Source organism: Vicugna pacos, chromosome 5 (genome assembly GCF_048564905.1).
Source record: "Vicugna pacos chromosome 5, VicPac4, whole genome shotgun sequence".
Taxonomy (NCBI): domain Eukaryota; kingdom Metazoa; phylum Chordata; class Mammalia; order Artiodactyla; family Camelidae; genus Vicugna; species Vicugna pacos.
The window spans coordinates 58,548,398-58,565,551 of NC_132991.1; the positions used below are offsets into that span (position 1 = coordinate 58,548,398).

The 17,154-nt window shown below is 40.2% G+C and overlaps 1 protein-coding gene across 2 annotated transcripts in view; it reads left to right on the forward strand.

The window, feature by feature from the left end:
• Positions 1 to 223: 223 nt before the first annotated feature.
• The window catches only part of MFSD6 (major facilitator superfamily domain containing 6), a 69,769-nt gene continuing 52,838 nt past the window's right edge, over positions 224 to 17,154 (forward strand). The window contains exon 1 of one of the 2 annotated variants that reach the window (XM_072961319.1): positions 224 to 506. The gene's annotated coding sequence lies outside the window, so the exon portion shown is untranslated. Of the gene's footprint in view, positions 507 to 891; positions 1,079 to 17,154 lie in introns of those variants that run through there. The other variant, XM_072961320.1, reaches the window with a different exon arrangement.

Genomic DNA, 17,154 nt, shown 5'->3' on the forward strand with positions numbered 1-17,154 from the left:
TGCCTCGGGGAGGGGGATGGGTCTGAGCCTGTAGCCGCGGTTGTGGGGACCCGGGGACAGGCCCTCGCGTCTGCTCTCCTCTTCGCCGCGCGCCTCCCCCGCAGGGCTGGGGCCGCAGGTCCCAGGGGGCCGCCAGCGCGGGCGGGAGGCCGGGAGGAGCGGCCGCCGACGCAGCCGCCGCCGCCGCAGGAGGCGGAGCGCTGCACCTGGCGGCGGGTCCTCGACGCTCAGCCCTGAAACGGGTAGCGAGCGGCGGCGGCGCCCGCCGGGGCCGGAGGAGAGAAGGTCGCGCCGGCCGGGGCGCTCCGCCCTCCACCGCCGGTCTCCCCACCCGCTCCGCATCCCTCCGCGCGCCGCGCCCCGCCCGCCGCAGCCCCGGAGGAGCGAGATGGTGCGCGCCGCCCCGACAGCCGCCGCCCCGGCGCCCGGAGCCTCCGCCCCGCTCCCGGGGGAGATGGCTCCCGGTGCCTCGCTCAGCTGAGCGCCGCCGCCGCCGCCCGCAGCAGGTGAGTCCGGGCCGGGCGCGCTCGGCGGGGGCAGCCCGGTAGCCCACCCTGGCCTCCCCTGCGGGGCCGGGCCCGGCCCGAGGACGCGGAGCACCCCCGCCGGCGTGCACACCTGCTGTCGCGTCGGGGAGGGGGCTTCAGAGGGGAGGCCCGGAGCCAGACGTGTGTGGGTGTCTCCGCTCCGAGCCCCGCTCGCCCGCCGCTCCCTCCCTCCCCTGCCGCTCCCTCCTCCCCTGGGCTCCCGCGTCGGTTGTCATCTTTTGGGGCGCTGGGGGAGGCTACAGCCGGCACCCCCCCCCGCGCCCGGCGCCGGCAGCACTTCCGCAAACGTAACTGGAGTCGGGAAAACAAAGGCGCTGCCCAAGGGAGCCCTCCCCGGCCCCGGCAGCAGCCGGGGGTGCGGGGTGAGGGTTGGGCCCCAGTGTCCAGGCCCTTCTCGGCCCGCGCGACTCGCGCCCTTGCCATAAACATCTCGGGAGAAAGAGGGAGGCGAGAATCACCAGACAGCCCGAGTACAAGGACGTGGCCACTTGTGTGGCAAGAGGAGGAAATGACAGCGTTTGCTTCCCCAGGTGAATAAATACAGGGGGAAAAAAAAAGAAAAAAACCCCAAAACCTCTTTCCCTTGCCTGCTGCCATCCTAGGATAGATTCCCCACCTCCATGCTTTTTTACTTAAGCTTGGTCTGATATGTCCCTATAGCCATTTTGAGATAGCTGTAGAGGTTTCTAGTCCTTTTGGGTCCTATTTGTTCCCTACACAGCCTCCTGTAAATGTAAGTAGGATGGTGAAAAATTCCAAATGCTGCTTTCCCCCTCATTTATCCCCTTCCCACGTGGACAGACAGGTGGATTAAGTACCCTTAAGGCCGGCACACGGTGCATTTCTCTCCCACACGCATTCACAACCACAGACATTTTCTTTCATCCAGAAATATTTAACGCTTTACAGAGCTACTGGAACAGATAAAACCTTGCCTATCAGTAGTAGGAAAGAACCCTAAAGAGTTGAGGTTTTGATCCCAACTGATGTCTAAATATGTGTATGGCCTTGGGCATGTCACGTCTTCCTGAGCCTCAGTTTTCTCAGGCGTAAAAGGAGATTGTTGGATAGTATAGTGGCCAAGCTTCCCCCTAATTAGGATTTTGTGGAAATCTAACCCCTTCAGTATAAATGAATGTAAAGGGTGGGTGGATGTGTAGTTGACCAACAACATGTGATAAAAGCAGATGTGTATTTGGTAGGTCCCTGGTGTCTGCAGAGCATCCCTTCCCCAAGACAGGGTCACAAGTCTGCTAAAGGTGTATGCGTCATTGATGGCCTTGTTAAGTAGAAGGAGAGGATAGGAAGACACCTCATTGGGAAGGTCGGCTTTTGATACTTTAAGCTGCTGGTCGTCAGCGGACATGGAAGATGTTTTCAGTTCTTCCGTGGCAGTCAGATGGCTTGAGTTTACCAGAAGGAAGGAAAACAGGATTGCCATTAGGCTGGGACAGTGCTACTGAGCGGAGTGCAAGACACTCTGGAGAAGTAGGAGGAGAGAGGATCATATCTCAATAATGCACTAAAGCTGCTGAGTATTTACTGTAATTTATTTCTAAGGCACTTTCTGTTTCTATACAAATAAGGTAAATACAAAAACATGAAGGCAAACCAAAACACAAAAATAAATGAAACAGCAAGTTTTGCAGGTATTTGGTGATATGAGGTATCAAATCACCAAGTCTACCATGTATAGTTCTGGATTATTAACAGTAATAAGACATTTTTTGAGCACTCAGTATATCCAAGATATCCTCTTCAAGAATTTCTAAATCCCTATAAGACAAGTCTTTCCCATCTTGTGGATGATGAAAAGGAAGCTCAAAGGGTTAAGGAACTAAAAAAACCCCACATAATCAGTAAGAGGTGAAGTTAGATTTGACCACGTGTCTCTGGCTTCAAAGCCCAGGAAATTTCCACACAGTGTCCCTCCCTATTCAGGACCCATTAAACCTCACCCCCTATCTAGGTGCCTTCCTTTTCTTTTTGCCTTTGAAAATTGATTTCATTTCAATATAGATATATTAAATATGTTAATATTTATCTGTATAAGATAATCTGTATATTTGTAGTACATATATATTAATGCATGTATGTTTACCTGTTTTCACCATTTTTAGGTTAAGGCAAGTATATTTAGTATATAGGGTGACAGATTTTTTTGTTTGACTTCTTTTGATAGTAAATCTTTTTAGCAATATCATTGTAGGGAAAGAGAAGTGCAGTAGGTGTAAATGTATCTGTTAACTACTTTGGCACATTGTTTTGGGAAAAATCAAGATGTGGTAGGTGAAAAAAGGAAATTGCAGAGGAGATTTATGTATTTAAACCTGCATGCAGGCACATGTATACCTTGTTGTCTTCAAACTGTTGACAGTGGCTTCCTGAAGGAAGTGGGTTCAGGTGGTGAAGAGAAGAAGGTGCTTTTACTTTTTACCTTATAAAGTTGTTTCTGGGCTTAAAATTTTATTTTGTAATAAGCATTTGTCCTTTTATTATATAACCTAAAAAGGGAAACAGAAAGAGTAGCATTGACTCAATAAAAACCCAAAATAAGAAAAAAGTTGAGTGTGCCTAAACTCTGTAATATTGGAGAAGTGAAATATGAGACTCAGGAGATCAAAGAGAAAAGTGGTGTTCTGAGAATTGCAGGTGTGGGAGCAAATGGTGAGGAGTCTTGGATGACTGCTTTTTACCTTTTCTAACAGTATAGCATATTCTATGGCACCCCCAATTTTCCTCCTCAATAACGCTTTGGTGCACACCCCCAATTTATCTGCTCATAGGGTGATAAGAATTTCTTCCTGTTCTTGCTCGTGGTAGTCATCTTTGGAAACATTATTGTTGTTTGTGTGGAAGGTAAGAGTAGGAGAAATAAATTTACCTGCTGTGTCATTTCATGAAATTTATGGCATTCTGGATGACTTTAGGTGTAATTATTTTTAGTTACATAATTTCAGGAGCAACAGGTTATTATCAAGTAATCTAGTCTGATGCATATATATATATATATATATATATATACACACACACATATACACACAGTCCCACAATTCTGCTCAGTTTTATGTAATACTAACAAAAATCATTGCTTAGAATCCTTAAAAATTAATACATTTTCCTGCTCAGGCTTAGAAATCCAGAGTCAAATATATTCAGACTTTTCAGGATCAAGAAAACACATTCTTTTGTTTTGTACACAAAGGAAATCTGAGTAAGGTTGGTTCATTATAGACGGAATAGGCAATCCTGAGAAAAAGGCAATTGTAAAATTATTTCGCAGAAGAGATAGTCTGACAATTTTAGGTGTTATCCAACATTTCATTTAAGGTTCTGATTATGTTTTAGGCTGTGGGGAAATATCAGTCTTTTGATTTAGGAAACCTCATTGCTCAGTAGGTTCTCTTGAAACCTGGAAATCAGGTGCAAGATCCTACCCTAGTACAAAACCAGTTTGGGTAAAACCTTTTCCTCAAAGCAAAACAAATATGTCATTTCCCAGGGCATAGCATTTTGGATTCCTGAGAAATGCAGACATATACAGGTTATGTGAATTCAGCATTACGTGTGGGGCAATGAAAACACCTTAACGTCTCCATCAAGGACATTCCATTTGGATGTAATTCCTCCATGGCTAATTACCCAACATTAGCTGTCTATGGCCATTATTATACTTTACTGGCGTTTTGGAGTGTAAGAAGGCCTGTGCTAGCCTGATTTTTTTTGTCCTAGATGACATGTTATCCAGTACTTAGCCCTGTTGTTGGATTTCAGTAACATTTGCTTTGTAGCTATTTTTCCTTCTCCCTATTTATAAGATGCTTATTTACTGCTTTGTAGAATGGCATTGTTTAAGTTGGTTGGTGGGGCAGCTTTTGGAAACAACTGGAGTCATTTGCTAAGCCAATGACTTATTGGTGCTGAGTCCAAATAGAAAACTAAACCAAAACAAAACAAATTTAAAAAGTGTGAAATGCCTAAACTTTGAGTCTATGTGTTAATATGTGTCTGCTATAGATATTACAACTCTGGTTGCTACTTTGTGTCTCTAAATAGCACGCAAGCACACGTACCCCTGCCTCAGCACCAACAAAAACTACCCCAGCTGTTGTGTATTTAAAGTAGCCTTCATCTGCCCTTGTCCAGTGTCAGGTTAATGTGACTGAGCCTTAGATGTGCTGCTGATTATGTGGAAGAGATGTTAAGATTTGGAAATGGAAATGACCATCCTGTGTTACCTTACAACCTGGTGGTCCTGCTGTGTTTTAGGAGTAGGAGAGAACGAAGGAAAGTTGGGAAGATATTTAGGCTCTTAGGAAAACCCTATTCCAGGCGTTTTATAAAAGGGGATTGAGTAAAGGATGGCTGAGACATCTTTTTTGACATTTGTTCTGGCATGTGTTTGAGTTGGGGAGACAAATGCAGGGAACATTGTGCAAGTAGAAAACAAGAAAGTCCAGCTTTGAGGAATTGTTTTGATCTGAGACCAAGAGTGGAACTTGGGGAAGAGAGGGAGATGGGACACCATGAGTCAGCAGTGGCCGAGGGAGTTCTGGTGTGGCTTTGTGGGAGAATAAAAGAACTAGAAAGAGGAACTCATGTCTCAACAAGCCTGATTTGTGGGTTAACTGGGCCGAGGGAAAGTGAGTCAGTAGCCTGGGCTGGTAGTTAACTCCCTGTGTGGTTACGTAGGGAGACCTCGGTGTCACCCCCTTGCCACACTGGGCCACCCTGGGGGCTAAGAAGCAGAGCCCAGGACTCCCAGAGGAAGTCTGAGCCCTAGAACAGCAGAGGAGGGGGTCCCTATGATCCTTGTGGTGAATTTGTCTCTTATAACTGCTCTGGGTGTTTTTAGGGACAAGGTTAAGGTAGAACACACCTGGGCCCAAGATGAACAAGTCCTCTCTCAACAGAGCCAAGCCTGAAGCCCCCACACTAACCACATAAAGCAGAACCATAGAAAGTGACATGTGCGCTGTCTGTGACTTCGTAGAAATGCACTGATCCTATTCAGCAGAGCCGAACTTCTGAAGCTATTGTGAAGTGCCTTCTTACTTCTATTTCAAAATAATTTCCGTGGAACTGTGTTTAACTAATGAACAGATGGAACCCAGACTCACCTTTTAGAGGAAGTTTGAAAAAAAAGGACTTTCCAAGGGGTAAAAAATGACACGTATTTAAATTTTATTTCCTATTAATGAGGTTCCCTGTATTTTGAAGGCATAATATCTTTTAAGACTGTGTCACAGTTCTTATAACTGGCCCTTTCAGTTGTTCTACTGGGAAGCAGTGGGAAACACAGAGAGGCAGACTTCAGTTTCACAACTCCCAGTGGCCTTTCAGGAACTACAGGATCAAGGGTGTCCCAGTTGTCATTCACATACCTTGTGTTTGAAATAGTGCCTTTTAAATACATATTTTTAAAGTGAGAGGTGCTCATTGAAGAAAAAGCCAATAAAGTGTAAGAAAAAAAATTAATGTAACTCCTAACTGTACTTTTCAGAGATAACTCCTAGTAATATTTTGGTATTATTTTTGAGTCTTTTTCTAAAATATACTTTGTATGAAGTCAATAACTATATATATAAAGTCTTACCATATATAGAGATTTTGGTCCTGCTTTTTTTCGCTTAATGCAGTGCACAGATCATGCGCATTTCCCCATATTCTGTTAATTCTATGTAAGTTCCATTGAGTTTTGTTAATTCAGTTCAGTTTTTCCATCCTGTGGATATAAGGTTCTATTTTTCTCATAGGTATACACCATAATTTATTTGACTGTTTCTATTACTAATTTCTTACTTTGTTTCAGTTTTGATTATTATGAAAACTGCTAAAATAAACATCCTTACATCTAAATCCTTGCCTTCTAGAGAGGCTGTATTTGTACTCTCAGTTAACGAGAATGCCTGTCGATCTTCACTTTTACTATCATTGAATATTTTCATTTTTGAAAGTATCTCATTTCAAAAGTATTTCATTTTCATGTATATTGAAGTATCTTGCTTCTTTAATGGGCTAGGTAATAAATCTTTTTCTAAAAGAAACTGATAGTACTTGGTAACTCCGTTTATTAGAGTCCTAACAGCAAAAGAAACAAAAACAATTTTAGATTACATACGCTGGAATGTGCTTAGGATATAAATTATTTTAGACAATAGTGTATTTAGAGAATGTCAGTAAAAATTATTAGTAGCTATGTGTCTATAGAAAAATGTATTTTCAATTTTGAGGTCTATATTTTGATTTATATTATAAGCATAAAAGATGTGTCTGGGAAAGAAGCACTATAAATTTCTGTTGAAAGTGTCTTATGGACAGGTTGTACAGTCTTTAATCCTCTTAACTTCCTCAGTGTCTGATAGTGCCCACATAGCCACGTAGTAATACCAGTCTTTTAAGAATAAGCATTCATTAAGCATCCATTATAAATATAGCATTATTTTACATACATAATACATGTACTCTAACCTAAAGTATTACTAATACCTGGAGTTGTATTTTTATTTCTGATTATAATTCTTATTTTTTTACAGTCTGCTTTTCTTGTGTTCCTAGTATTTTTGCATTTTGAACCCATAGTCCTATACTAATTGTATTTGCCCAAGTCAGTCCTTTTCTGAAACCATTTGAGAAAAAAAAATTGAATGTGTGTCTGTGTGTATAAAAAAAAAAGCATTCACATAACTAGGTTTAAAAATAAACCCAAAACATTTTAATTTAATTGTAATTTGTCTTTTTTAACTAATATACATTCTGTATAAATTGTTTCTAAAGTATAGCAAGCAATAATTAACAGAGGAAAATCTATAAAACCTTAAGTAAATAACTCAGCTTTTGGTATCAACCTTTTAAAAATCTTTAGGTTTATGCTTTGAAAAGATAAGAAAAGCGAAGCTAAGATTTTTCCATTTTAGCTTCTTGGCAAAGTTTGCATTTATAATCATTAAATTAGTAAATATTTTGATAGTAGAGACAGTTTTCAAATGTTGTGTTGACTTGCTGTGGCTCCCACCCTCACTGTGGCCTGTGCTTGTGCTGACTAGGTTCCGTCCTTCCCTCTTTTAACCAGGTACCTGTTCTGTTACTTAGAAGGTGTTTGGAGATGCAATATTGATACATTTCTCAGGCTCCCACATGAAAATAAGTGTGCTTGTAGGGCCCCCTATCTGAGAAATTGCATAATGTTAGGAAGATAATTGGAATTGTGTTAACAAACATTATTAGAGAAATAAATGTATGCATCAATATACACTTTAAAACAAGTAGAACACGTATGTATGACATTTATTTAGTGCTTTCCGAAACCTTCTGGCAGTAACTCCGTAGCTTCCACAGGTTGGAACTGTTGCTCTGGAGGAAGCAAGTGGCCAGTGATGCCACGCCCACTGCTGTGGCTCACGGTGAAGGGGAGTGGGTAGGGAAGCTCTGGGTGGGCTTGTCTTTCGAGATGCACCGCTGGCATTCTAGATTTGAAAAAGTAAAAAGAATTTTCCCTAACTCAAAAGTTAACCACTCAATAACACTTAAGCTCTTTTAGCATTCTTGGTTCAGTAATCTGGGTTCCACCACTATTTGTATTATTTCAATGGGGAAGTGGTTTCTGAGCTTCAGCAGTTGAAGCTCAATGAATATTTGAAACCCAGCCTGTTCATGAGCTTGGTTCCTCTAAACAAACAATTGCACTGCTGTGTCTGGCTACTGAACGGGGTGTAGAGAGAGACGACCATGTGCTGGTTCTACTTTTACAAAGCTGCTGTGATGCCCTCCTTAAATCCTTACGTTGTTTTCCTTCTTGACAAATAAATAGAATATTAGTAGCAGTGTATTCAGTTACTTTCACTTCCTATTTTGAATACCTTTTGGATTTTTTTGGTTGGAGAAAATCACAAGGTAAAAGTATCTTTTAAAAAATATTTTTTCCACAGAGAAAAAAATGTGACAATAAAAAATATTTTTTCATGCTGTAATATGAACTGTTACTTGTTCCCTGCGCTGGGCTTCTTTTAAGACAGGAAGTTTATTGGAGAGGTAGCAGGAAATGAGGTTCTGGGGTCTGCTTCAAATTTATACTGGAGGCTCTTGGCACAATATTTAATCAAAAGCCTAAAATGAATAAATAGGTATCCGCTTCCATGATGGTTGATAAGATCTAAGGACCTAAATGGAAAAAAAAAAATTGACATTTAAATGTCTTCCACAAAGTGAAAGCAAATATCTGTTCGGCTTTTATTACTAAAACCACACTTAGGGTTAAAAGCTATTCCACTCCTTCCCCCTGAGATGAAAATAATTTGTTCTTTGTACCCTCTTAGCAGGTGAAATGAAACATGTTAGGGTTTTGACTCCTTTTTTCACATTTATTATGTTACAGATATAATTAAAATGTTCCTAAGGGAGCTGTGTTTTAAATGAATAGTTATTTCTTGCCTGGGGATACTAATTTATCATTCTAGCCCATAGCCCAACAGTGTGTTCTCTAGTGAGCCAGTGCACTGGTCCCCACCCCCCTAGTTAGGCTGTGGACAGGGAAATGGATATGGACATAAATTTATGAACATTGATAAAATGCTAGCCGGGTTCAAGGGTTTAGGGGTGGTGCCAGAGAATACGGTGAGAACACTCTGGAAGAATGCTTTTGGAATAATCGTAAAGTAAGGCCCAGTATTTTAATGAAATATTATACCCTGGAATAAGATCACAGTCACTGCCGCCACCACCATCAAATATGCATATGTTGCTTTTGAGTTAGAAAAATGCTTTTTCATATATTATTTCATTTAAGCCCTAGAGCCCCTCTGAGAGTTAGTTGACTCCAATTTGTGTTTTTAATCTCCATTTTACAATGAGGTAAGGGAGGCTCAAAGAAGCACTGCTTTGTCAAAGCCAGGAGAGCAACTGGGGCTTCTCTGCACTTCCTAAAATTAATGTCTGTCACATTAAACTTTAGTGAAATCTTATATATATGTTTTGCCATCAGGTATTTGTCAAAAAACAAAAACAAAAACAAAAACAAAAAAACCCTACAAAACCCAGTATCTGTTGAGACCTTACAAGAGTAAAGGGCAATATGCAAAGCACTGAATTCCTCCCTCAAGGAATTTATAATCTAGTTGGGCAGATAGGGGTAATTTTATTGCTCTTTTTATAGATACTTCCTAAGTCAGACAGCAGCTCAGGTGTGAGGGCAACCTCCAGAAGTAGAGGTAGGAGTCAGGAAAATACTGCGAGTTTATTCTATTTCCAGATATTATAAAAGATTGCATTAGTACAGTTCAAAAAATACTGTCTAAAATGATTCTATATCAGGATATTAGTACTTGAAATTAGTATCAAGCCCAGTACACAAAAATAAAAGATCGAACATTGGGAAATCCTTGGTAGGGGTTGTAGTGGCAGAACGCTGCCAATCTGTGTCCCACACTGAAGCAACAGTGATCTTTGTAAAATACAAATATGGCCATTCTGCTCCCCTGTTTGAGTCTCTTCGGTGGCTCCCTGTTACAGTCAAAATAAATAATATGCACAGGTTCTTACACATCGGGCACTGTGCTGAGAGTTCAACATGCATTATCCCTTTTCATCCTCACAGCTACAATGGAAAAGTATTATTAGGTTCCTCATTTTGTAGATAAGGAAGAGTAAGACTTAGAGAAGCTGACAGTGACAGAGCTAGGGGTCCAACCTCTGCCGGCCTCTCTGCTGGAGAACCCCTTGGTAGCGTGCAGAAGGCCCTTTTTGATCAGCCCCTCACCTGCTTCTCCTTTGTGGGTTTCTCTTACTCATCCTTTAAGACCCCCCTTCAGCCCCCCCCCCCCCGAGACTCCTGTGTCACCCAGTACTTGCACCTGTTTTGACATTTGGCATAGTAGGTTGGGGTTGTGAGGAGAGCCCTCCTCTCTCTCACCGCTGGATGTGACAGCAGGGATGGCATCTTCTTCACTGTTTGAATTATTGATCACCAAGCATGCATCCCATCTGATGGTTGGTGCTAAATTTGTATTTGTTGGATTAAAAAGAAGAATGTCTTTATCTTTGCTCTAGGGCTCTAATCCAGTTACCCCTCGGCTTGGTATTTGAGGCCGTCTGTCACCTATTGCTGTAGTCTAGCCTCACTTGCTCCTCAGCCCCAGTATTAACCGTGTAAGGATCTCCTGCTGTCTTTTCTTTCCCCCATCCTGGAGTAGTTTTCCCATTGTCTTTGTCTGAAGCAAACTCTACACATCTTTCAAGGTTCAGGTTGAACTCCCATCTGGAGTTTGAACTCGACTCTGAACTCCGGAAGCACCCTGTCGTTAGTGACATTTTTTGTTAATTATGCAGGGCCCTGTGGCTTCTCTTCTGTTATTCTTCTGACTTGTCATTTAAAATCTTCCCTGTGTTTTGGGCTCACCTTGTCAACTATAAAGTCTTGGAGGCCAAAACCAAGTGTTTGGCATCCTTGTCTAGTAGCCGCACAGGGGTCAGGAGGCAGTACCTGCCAAGAGCACAGGCTGTCTGGGTTTGAGTCCTGGCTCTGCTACGAATTCCCTCTGTGACCTTGGAATAATTATTTACCTCCTCTGTGCCTGTTTCCTCATCTGTAAAGTGGGGAAAGTAATCGTACTTACCCCAGAGAACTGTTGTATGGATTAAATGAGTTAATACATTTTAAGCCCGTAGTAAGTGTTATTTAAGGGTTATTGTGTTTTAGTTCATAATAACAGTGAGAATAATAAAGCCTGCTGAGCTCTTATTAAAATACAAACATGTTGTCCAAGGTTGGCAATCACAGACTATGCGTTAAACGCTGTGTGGATCAGTTTGTCACCTAGCAGACAAGTTTTGCTGTGAGCCTGGCAAAGGTCCACCAGGAATGACAAGGATAGCGGTTCTGGGTTCTGGGAAGAGTGTCAGTCCAAGAGGAAAACTGTTGGTGGCAGCTGTGGGCACTTGTGGGCAGCCTGCATGCCTGCAGGGCTCACACTGGATACTGGAGAGTAAGTCAGGGCTGATAGGACTCGGTCCAGTTTGATTCCTTCACAATTTGGTGTAGCCATTAAGGAAGCATGTCAAAGTGCTCCAGAAGGCAGAGGAGGATTCCCAGGTGGCCATCCACCTTTGCATACCTTAATGCCCTTGTGGCATGTGTAACTGCTATAAAACCAACCTTCTGTTTCTTTTTCCTGACATTGGCTAAACGTGTAGCAGGTGCTAAAGCAGTCTTTATTTTAAAAAGGTCTGTTGGAATTGACATTGGGTGCTCTGTTTGTGAGGAAAACTCTATTCTGGAAAATGCTAGGGGTTGAACTGAATGTTCGAAGTGTAGTGGGTGAATACCAGGGTGCTAAGGCTTCTTGAGAGAGGTTTCTTTCTGTTTGTGCTGGGAATAAATTACAGCAGTAGCTAGAGTCCTGCTCTAGGAGTCACATTATTCAGGGGCATGGAGAATGGTCAACAGCAGTTAACAGGGTAGAGCCAGCTCTGAGTTTCAAGAAGTGGATTTCCCTGTTCTGCAGCTTGAGGTCCTGGTCTCTAGGCAACATCAAGTTATGATAGCAATGGTGCCAGGAGGAACGTCCCTTCTGTGTAATCCAGGGATTGTTTCCTTTCCGTCACTGATAGTTATGTCACTGCTACATTATAGCATGCGTTATCATAGTGCTGGCAAATTGGACCTTTGGCAATTATTGTTCCAAATAATATGTTCAGGTTTAAGATCTTTTTCTTCAAACATTGAATCTGTTTCCATACTTACATATTTGTAGATAACTCAGTATACATTTCAGCAGTTTTAATTTCAATATTTGATGAGGAAAGCTATCAATTTTAACAAGAATGATTTCATCGCCTCTTATCAATAATTCAGAAATGACCTGCTATTTGAATGACTCAGTGTAGATACTGGTAGAATGTCTTTCCAGGTTTTAAAAGGCTGTGTTACATATATTTCGCAGTAGTGATGTTGATTACTGTCATTAGAGAGTGCCAGGTGAGAAAACCTTTCTGCTTTTCTAAAAAACAAACAAAAACCCTCTTACCTAATTAGGATTAACTGCAAACCTACAATAGAGATTTCCTGGAGAAGTTTATGAATTTATTTCCGTGTATAATTTGAAATCTGTTCTCTTTTTTTTACAGTTTCTTTTAAGAAATCTTTTAAGATTCAGGAATTTTAAACAAAATAGTTTAATGGGTTCATATTAGTTCACTATTTAATAAACATAATCTCTAGATTTGTAAATAGATTAAGTACGTCAACCAGCATATAAATATTCTTACTGCTCTTCATATTTATTCTACCAATCCTTATGGTAAATTAAATGTAATCTAAGTCAGCCCAAGCAGGCCTTGCTTTAAGACATATTGAAATTTTATTAAAATACAGAGATTTTTTCAGTTCATTTGTTTCTTTTTTGTCCCTTGGGGGATCCTTTGATTACACAGATGACTATAGTTACAGTTTATTTTGTTTCTGTGTTCACAATGTGATTGTTTCAGTTTCTTTTCATCAAAATCTAAATATGAACTGAAAATACTGAGTCAAAACATTAATGTCTTGAGTTGAAACTTAAAGTTTTTGTGTTTGTATTTTTAGATTTGACATTCATGCAAAATTTACTGAATGTGACATTCATATAAAAGGTACTGCATGTCATATTACAGGAATATTATCTTCACTACTTTGCATTTGTTGATACTTTGAGAACTACTTAACATCTGAACTCAGGTAACGAGAAACCTTGCCTTACCTTACGATAATCAAAAATCATCTGAATAAGGTAGAGAGGAAAGAATGGTTTTGCAGAAAGTCACTCATCAAGGTTTAAATCAACATCCTAATGAATGTAAGATGTTTTGCAGCTTTGAGTTAGTATTTGGGCACCAGTTCTTTATCATCACTTGGACAATTCAGGAATCATGCCTTTTTAAGGCAAATTTGTGTCCTTCTCTGACCTACTTGATATAGAATCAGCTGATTTATGGAGGATAATTAAGTAAAGGCCTCCTGATTAGAATTCATGCAGTCAGAAATTATTCTGTACAATTCTGAAAACTATTTTTAGTCTATGATGGGATACTAGTAGCTGCTTTTAATTACTATCTTTTACCAAGACAAAGCTCATATTTCTGCATATTTACTTTTTAGTTTTTATTATTCTTAAGTGAGTTATGCACATATAATTTTTTTAAATGAACAAGTTTATAAGGCTTTTTAAAAAAAAAAAAAAACCAGATATCTATGCCATCTCTCATTTCCCCTCCCAGAGGCGACTACATTCTGTTTTGAAGGTGATTGTTTTGATATTCACCTGTATATTTTAAAATAAATTGCTTGTATTCTTGGAAGGCAGCTATGCTCACCATTATACCACTAACGCTTCCCTAAATTGCTTGTATTCTTGATTCTTGATTTTTTGAAGTAAGCACTGTCTATTGTCTCCCCACTTTGGAAGTTTCAGAGTTAGCTGTCTGTCCTGCCCCGTCTCCCTGTGCCCGTTCAGCCTTCTTGTTTCCCTGCCTTCCCCCCGTAGTTGTGCGGCACCTTTGGTTAGTTCAGTAGTCACTGTTTATATTAGCATGACTGTATGATCACAGCCGAGACAGGACTAAACAATGATTATTTGTCTTTTCCTGTGCCACCTTTTGTTTTCTCCTAGTGTTTTGTTTACTTAACTTTCTCTGTACTTTCCATTAATTCATTCCTAAACTCTTCATCAACGCTCTCAATGTTTTCGTAGGAAATTCAGATGTCTTGGTAGGTTCTGTCTGTGTCATTTTGCTGACGGAGCCCCTCCTGGAGCCTTCAGACCTGCCCCCACTTGACTGGCTGCCTTTTGCGTCTGGTACCCGGCTGTCATCCAGGATCTCCCATCACCAACATGCGTGTTCCCGTTGTCTCTCTCCCATGTCCTCCTATTTCCTATATCCCATGTCTGACTCTCTTGATTTATTTCCTACTTTGGCAATACACGTCCTGACATGAGAAAAGGTATACGAGAGGTACATTTTTTTATTTTGAAAAATTGCATATGTAAAATGTCTTTCTTTCACCTATAAACTTGAGTGATAATTTGGCTGGGTACAGCTTACAGTGTTACTGTGGAGAAATCTAAAGCCATTCTGGTTCCTGATCCTTAGTATGTGACACATTTTATCCTCTGAAAGTTTGTAGGGCCATGTTTATTCTAGTGTTCGGAAATTTTGATGATGTGCTTTGGCTTGGATCCATTTCATTCACTGTGACAGGTACTCTGTGGTCATTTCGGTCAACTCATATCTTACAGTTCTGAGAGATTTTCTTGAATTAAAAAAATTCCCTTCTCTTATTTTTTTTCTATTTTGTCTTCTTGGAGTTCCTATTTTTTAGATACTTGACTTTCTGAGTGATCCTATATCCTATGCTTGTCTTTTCTCTAGTACTTTCATGTCTTTTCTTGTTTTCTTCTTCATATTTTAAGTAAGTTAGTTTTTTGTTGATAAGTAATGTAGTTCACTGACTTTCTACAAAGTGAACCCTTCCATATAATAAAGATCCAGATCAGAAAAACAAAATTATCAGGCCCCCAGAACTCCATCTAACTACTGCCTCACCCAAGGGTAACTAACTAACTACTATCCTGAATTTTTAAAATTGATTTTTTTATTTTGAGATAATTGTAGATCCGCATACAGTTGAAGGAATAAAAACAGAGATAGCCTGTTTACCCTGTATCCACTTTCCCCTAGGGGAAACATCTTGCAAAACTTTAGTCCAATAGCACAGCCAGGATGCTGACAATGATGCAGTCAAGATACCAAACATTTTTATCGCCAAGATCCCTCATGTTGCCCTTTTGTAGCCACCTCCACTTTCCTCCCACCTCCACTCCCTACTGAACCCCTGGCAGTCGCTGTGTGTTCTCTATTTCAGTAAATTTATCATTTTGAGAATGATATTTGAATGGAATCATACAGTATGTAATCTTTTGAGACTGACTGTCTTCTCTAGAGATTCATTCAGGTTATTGTGTGTGTCAGTAATTTATTCCTTTGTATTGCTGAGTGGTAGTCGATGGTTTGGAGGTGCCACAGTTGATTTAACCAGTCATCATCCGTTGAAGGACGTCTGGGTTGTTGACAGTTTTTAGCTATTACAAATAAATCTTCTATAAACATTTGTTGTACAGGCTTTTGTGTGGAAATAAGTTTTCACTTCTCTGGGATAAACGCCCAGAAGTGCAGTTGCTGGGTCATATGGTAGTCACACGTTACAATTTGTAAGAAGCTGCCAAACTGCTTTGCAGAGTGCCTGCACCATTTTACGTCCCCAGCAGTAATGTGTGAGTGATTGAGCTGCTCTTTATCCTTGTCAGAATTTGCTGTCACTCTTTATTTTAGCCATTCTTATAGGTGTGTAGTGATACATCATATTTTTAATGTACATTTTCCCAGTGGTTAATGACACCATCTTTTCATATGTTTATTAGCATCTGTCTAGTCTGTGTCTCCTCTTTGGTAAAATGTCTCTTCATGTCTTTTGTTCATTTTCTAATTGGATTTTTTGGGTTTTTTTTTTTTTTTTTACTGTTGTGTTTTGAAAATTCTTTACATATTCTGGATACTAGCCCTTTGTTGAATATGTGGCTTGCAAAAATTTTCTCCCAGTCTGTAGCTTGTCTTTTCATTCTGTTAGTAAACTCACAGAGCAAAAGTTTGTAATTTTGATAAAGTCAAATTTATCAAGTTTTCCTTTTATGAATCATGCTTTTGGTGTTAAATCCCAGAACTCTTTGCCTAGCATTAGGACCTGAAGATTTTCTCCTAGGTTTTTTTTTTTTCCCTTTAAAGTTTTTTAGTTTTACTTTATGTTTAAATCCATGATCCATTTTGAGTGGCTGTTCATATAAAGTATGAGACTTAGGTTGAGATTCATTTTTTTGTCTGAGGATGTCTGATTGCACCAGCACCATTTGTTGAACAGGTTACCTTCCCCCATTAAATTGTTTTTGCCTCTTTGCCAAGTATCACTTGGGCTTATTTGTGTGGATTTATTCCTGGGCTCTCTATTCTGTTCCAGTGATCTATGTGTCTAATCTTCTGCCAGTACCACACAGTCTTGATTAGTATGTAGCTAAGTAATGAATCTTTTTTTCTCCCACAATTACTTTAGCTATTCTAGTTCCCTTTCCTTTTCATATAAATTTATGAATAGTCTTGCCCATATCTACATAAAAGTCTTGCTGAGATTTTGATAGGGTTTGTGTTAAACTTGTATATAAATTCAAGGATAACTGAAGTCTTTACTGTGTTGAATGTTTCAATCCATGAACATGGTATGGCTATCATTTATTTAGATTTTTTAATTTCTTTTATTAGCATTTTGTAGTTTTCAGCATATAGTCCTGTACATGTTTTGTTAACTTATACTGAAATATTTCTTGCCTCAAGAAGCTTTTGTAGATTTCTTGGGACTTCCTATATAGGCGGTCATGCCAACTGCAAAGAGAGACAGTTTCTTCCTTTTTGATCTATGTGCCTTTTGTTTCCTTTTCTTTCCTTATTGCACTGGCTAGAAATTCCAACACTAAGTTGCATAGAATGGTGAGACCAGGCAGCCTTCCCTTGTTCTATATCTTAGAGAAAA